Here is a 6,239-nt window from a genome sequence, read left to right on the forward strand (position 1 = left end):
TATAGTATTTTTAATTTGTTACTGCCCTCACCCTTCCCATCAACTCCTATTTCACTCAACCTTACAGCATGATCCCTTTCTGAGTTTTCTGCCTCATTGATACAGTTGTCTTTCTTGACTTCCCTTGTTCTAACTTTCCCTCCAATTTCCTTCTTAAACATCCAGTTTGTCCCCTCCCCCAGCTACTTAGTTTAAACGTAGCTGTATTGCAGTAGCAAACCTGCCTGCCAGAATGCTGGTCCCTAACCTATTAAGGTGCAGACCATCTCTCTTGTAGAATTTATGCTTACCACAAAACATATCCCAGTGATCCAAGAATTTAAATAATTGCTTCCTGCACCAGTTCCCCAGCCACACGTTCAAGTCCATTATCTCCCTGTTTCTGGCCTCACCAGCCCAAGGAACTGGAAGAAAACCAGAGATAACCACCTTGGACGTCCTGCTTTTCAGCCTTTTTCCTAGTTCTCCGAAGTCCCGCTGTAGTATGTTCCTTCTCTTCTTCTCGACATAATTTGTGCCGACATGTACCACCACCTCTGGCTCTTCACCTTCGTCCTTGAGGATTTCCTGCACTCTGTCTGTAATGTCTTTAACCCTGGCACCAGGAAGGCAACACACCATCCTTAAGTCCCGCCTGCTGCCACAAAAACCCCAGTCAGTTCCTCTCACTATGGAGTCCCCTATTACCACGGCTCTTTACTGTTGTTCACCTAACTTCATAACCAGGCTGACACTGACTCTTTATTTTTTTTAATACCATGGAGTTCTTATCTTTGCTGCCAAAATTATTATTGGTATTTTATCAAATGCCTTTCGAGGTTTACATATACCACATCGATTGCACTACCCTCATCAATTCTTGGTGTTACCTTACCAAACTGAATCAAGTTAGTCACCAAATCTATGCTGACTTTCATTACTAAATCCAGTCCTCCCTTTCATCTAATCCTATTAGCATAAACTATTCCAGACATGGATGAGAGGAGGTTCATGTAGGGTATTAACCACCAAAGATGAGAGGGACGAAATTACATTGTATAGTCTTTAGTTTTAGAACATAGAACATAGAAAAGTACAACAGAGAACAGGCCCTTTGGCCCACGATGTTGTGCCGAGATTTAATCCTAATGTAAAATATAGTAACTTAACCTACACACCCCTCAACTCACTGATATCCATGTGCATGTCCAGCAGTCACTTAAATGTCCCCAATGACTCTGCTTCCACCACCACAGCTGGCAACACATTCTATGCATTCACAACTCTCTACCTCTGTCTTCTTTATACCTTCCTCCTAATATCTTTAAACTATGACTTCTCCTACCAGTCAGTCCTGCCCTGGGGAAAAGTTTCTGGCTATTGACTCTATCTATTCCCCTCATTACTTTGTACACCTTGATCACGTCTCCTCTCTTCTTCCTTCTCTCCAGAGAAAAGTCTGAGCTTAATCAACCTTTCTTCATAAGGCAAGTCCTCCAGTCCAGGCAGCTTCCTGGTAAACCTTCTTTGCACCCTCTCTCCAAAGCCTCTATCTTTGCTATAGTAGGGCGACCAGAACTGGACACAATATTCCAAGTCTGGTCTCACCAAGGACTTGTAGAGCTGCAGCAAAACCTCACGGCTCTTAAACTCGACCCCCGTTAATGAAAGCCAAAACACCATATGCTTTCTGAACAACCCTATCCACTTGGGTGTCAACTTTGAGGGATCTATGAACTTGCACACCCAGATCCCTCTGTTCCTCCACACTGCCAAGAATCCTGTCTTTTATCCTATATTCAGAATTCTAGTTCAACCTTCCAAAATGCATCACTCCATCTGCCATTTCTCAGCCCAGCTCTGCATCCTGTCTGTCATGCTACAACCTGCAGTAGCCCTCTATACTATCGACGACACCTCCAACCTTTGTCATCTGCAAATTTACTAACCCACCCCCCAACCTCCTCCTCCAAGTCATTTATAAAAACTACAAAGAGTAGTGGCCCAAGAACAGAGCCCTGCGGGACACCATTCAACACTGACCTCCAGGCAGAATACTTTCCATCTACAACCACTCTCTGCCTTCTGTCAGCCAGCCAATTCTGAATCCAGATAGCCAAATCTCCCTGTATCCCATACATCCTGACTTTATGAATGAGCCTACCATGGGGAACCTTATCAAATACCTTGCTGAAGTCCATGTACACCACATCTACTGTTCGACCGTCGTCAACCTGTCTTGACACCTCCTCAAAGAACTCAATAAGATTTGAGGCATGACTTGCCCCTCTCAAAGCCATGCTGACTGCCTTTAGTTACACTATGCTTTGCCAAATAGTCATAATCCTATCCCTCAGAATTCTTTCCAAAACTTTGCTGACCACAGATGTAAGACTGGTCTATAATTGCCAGGGATTTCCCTATTACCCTTCCAATCCTCTGGTACGACTCCTGTGGAGAGTGAGGAAGCAAATATCCTTGCCAGCTGCTTAGCAACCTCCATTCTAGCTTCCTGGATCTGCCTAGGATAAATCTGGTCTGGCCCTGAAGACTTAGCAATCTTAATGTTTTCCAAAATTTCGAGCACATCAATTTCAATCTTGATCTAGTCAAGATTGTATCCCAGCTCCTCAAAGTTTTCATTTACAACAAGCTCCCTTTCCTTGGTGAAAACCGAAGCAAAAACTCATTTAGGGCTTCCCCTATCTGCTCAGACTACACACAAGTTCCCTACGCTATCCCTGATTGGCCCTACCTTCTCCCTGATCATTTTCTTATTCCTCACGTACAAGTAAAATACCTTTTGGTTCTCCCTAATTCTTCCTGTCAAGCCTTTTTCGTGCCCCCTCCTGGCTCTCCTCAGTCCAATTCTGAGCTCCTTTCTAGCTAGCCTGTAATCCTCTAAAGCTGTGCTAGATCCTTGCTTCCTCCACCTTATGTAAGCTGCCTTCTTCCTTTCAACAAGAAGTTCCTCTGTTCTCGTCCTCCAAGGTTCCTTAATCTTACCCCTTCTTACCTGTCTCTGACGAAGAAGTTTGTGCATCACTCGCAACAACTGCTCCTTAAATAGTCTCCACATGTCTGCTGTGCCCTTTGTGGAACAATTGCTCCCAGTCTGTACTTCCCAACTCCTGTCTGATAGCATCATTTTCCTTTTCCCCAATTAAATATCTTACCTCGGTAACTGCTCCTTTCACTCTCCAAGGCTATGCTAAATGTGAGGCAGTTATGATCACTTTCACCAAAGTGCTCTCCCACCACGAGATCTGACACCTGTCCTGACTTGTTGCAGAGCACCAAATCCAAAGTGGCCTCTCCCCTTGTTGGTCTGTCTACATACTGAGTAAGGAAACCCTCCTGAACACACCTGACAAAAACTGCTCCATTCAAACAATCTGCATTTAGGTTCCAGTCGATATTGGGAAAGTTGAAATCACACATAACAACAACCCTGCTACTTTTGCATTTTTCCAGAATCTGCTCGCCTATGAGATCTTCAATCTCTCTACTGCTATTAGGTGGTCTGTAGAAAACCCCCAATGCAGTGGCTGTTCCTAACTTCCACCCATACTGACTCAGTAGAACAACCTTCGTTTCTGTAGCTGTGATGTACTCTTTGATTAGCAATGCTACACCCCCTCCTCTTTTTCCACCCTCCCTTTTCTTTCTAAACGTTCTTAATCCTGGAACATCAAGCAACCATTCCTGCCCCTGTGAAACCCACGTCTCTGTCCAATCCCAGGACACAACATCGTAGCCCCAAGTACTGATCCATGCTCTAAGTCATCACTTTTATTTCGGACACTCCTTGCATTAAAGCAGACACACTTTAACCGATCCCTTTGTTTCATCGTGTGAGAAACCTTCCTGATAGACTCAACATATTCTGTCACTGTCCCGCCTGCAACTGACCCCCACTCAGACATGTGGCTCTGATTCCCACCCCCCTGCCAAACTAGTTTAAACCCTCCCGAATCGCACGAGCAAATCTCCCAGGACATTTTGTATCCTTCCAGTTCAGGTGCAACCTGTCCTTCATGTACAGGTCCCACCTTCCCCAGAAGGTATCTGAAGCCCTCCCTCCTGCACCAGCCTCGCAGACATGTGTTAAGCTGCGTTTGCTGACTGTTCCTCATCTCACTATCTCTTGGCACCGTTAGCAAACCTGAGATCACTACTCTACTCATTCTGATCTTCAGCTTCCAATCTAACTCTGTAGTCACTTTTCAGATTCTCAATCCCTTTCCTGGCTGTATCATTGGTGCCAATACGTACCACTATTTCTGGCTGCTCACCCTCCCCCTTCAGAACTTTGTAAACCCGATCGGCGAAACCCCAAGCCCTGGCACCAGGGAGCAACATACCTTCCAGGTGTCCCGTTCCTTCCAGGTGTCCTGTTCCTGACCACAAAATCTCCTGTCAATCCGTCTAACTATTGAGTCCCCTACCACTAGCGCTTTTCTATTTTTCCCCCTTCCCTTCTGAGCCACAGTGCCAGGCTCAGTACCAGAGACCTGACAACTATGGCTTTCCCCTGGTAGGCTGTCCCCACCAGCAGTATCCAAAACGGTATACTTATTGCTGAGGGGAATGGACACAGGGGATCCCTGCTCTGATCGTTGGTTCCCTTTCCTCCCCCTGCCAGTAACCCAGCTGTCCTTACTCTGTGTCAAGGGAGTGACCACCTCCCTATACATCCTCTCAATTTCCCCCTCAGCCTCCCGGATGATCCGTAGTTCATCCAGCTCCAGCTCCAGTTCCCTAACTCGGTTTTCGTGGAGCCGGAGTTGGGTGCACTTCCTGCAGATGTCGTCGGCAGAGACGTGTAAAGTGTCTCTCTCCTGCCACATTCTGCAGGAGGAACATGCAACGGCCCTAACATCCGTATCCCTCTACTCTGATATCCTGCACAGAACTAAACCAGGGAAGAGAAGAAAAAAACAGAAATCTGAAAACTTACCTAGTTTACAGACTCTTAGTAAGGTTAGAGGAGGTAGGTGGGAGGGAGGCCCTGCGGTGTAGGGTCTCTGGTTTAGAGCTCACCCACTTAACTTCCCAGAATTCTTTCGCTCTTCCCTCTCACTTCTCAGCAATTAAACTCTTGGAGAGATGGTTAGGTGTGTCATGGTCAAATGAAAAACCTAACAGAGGTCCTGATTTTTTTTTTAAAATTCTTATTTTTTCTTATTTTGTTATGGGGGGGGCTGACTAAACTAGAACTCAAGGAGAAAGAAAACATGTGACCTTAAATAAAACTATTATTTCAATTGTGCCAATTAGTCCTAATCAATGCTGAGGCTAATATCATAGAAATCCTAAGTGCAGAAAGAGGCTATTCAGCCCATCAGGTCCTGCACTGACCCTCCGAAAATCATCCCAACTGCCTACTCTATCCCCATAACCCTGCATTTACCATAGCTGATTCACCTAGCCTCCAATCCCAGGACACTAGGGAGCAATTTAGTATGGCCAATCCACCTAACTTGCACATCTTCAGACTCTGGGAGTGAACTGGAGTACCTGGAGAAAATGCAGGCAGACATGGGGACAACATGCAAACTCCATGCAGTCACACAAGGCTGGAATTGAACCTGCATGTCAGCCACTGTGAGGCAGCAGAGACAACCACTAAGCCCTCATGAATGAATGAATGAATATGTTAATACAGAATCATGAAGCTGAAGAAGGGCTCATGCCCGAAATGTCAATTCTCCTGCTCCTTGGATGCTGCCTGACCTGCTGCACTTTTCCAGCAACACATTTTCAATACAGAATCATAATCAACATCACACAAAAAAGTGATGTAGTCAATGATGTGTTGTGGTTCCCAGAAGTTTGACATAATCACACCTTTACATAGATACTGGAACTAACGTCAAGTGTAATTCTCAAATCTAACCACATCACCTCCTGGATGCTTATTTATATAGTGCACTCTTGTGCAGTATATAAATATACTTATATATACAAGATCCTTTCTTGTATCCCTCCACTGCTCTGTCTGAACCCTGTTTTCTCAACCTTATGTAAGCCTCCTTCTTCCTCTTTACGAGACATTCAACCTCCCTCGTCAACCAAGGTTCCCTCACACGACCATTTCTTTCCTGTCTGACCGGTACATACATTTCAAGGACACGTCGTATCTGTTCCTTGAAAAAGTTCCACATTTCCACGACATCCTTCCCCGACAGCCTATGCTCCCAACTTATGCTCCTCAGATCCTGTCTTACAGCATCGTAATTACTCTTCCCCCAATTGTA

This window comes from Chiloscyllium plagiosum, chromosome 30 (genome assembly GCF_004010195.1).
Source record: "Chiloscyllium plagiosum isolate BGI_BamShark_2017 chromosome 30, ASM401019v2, whole genome shotgun sequence".
NCBI classification, from domain to species: Eukaryota; Metazoa; Chordata; class Chondrichthyes; order Orectolobiformes; family Hemiscylliidae; genus Chiloscyllium; species Chiloscyllium plagiosum.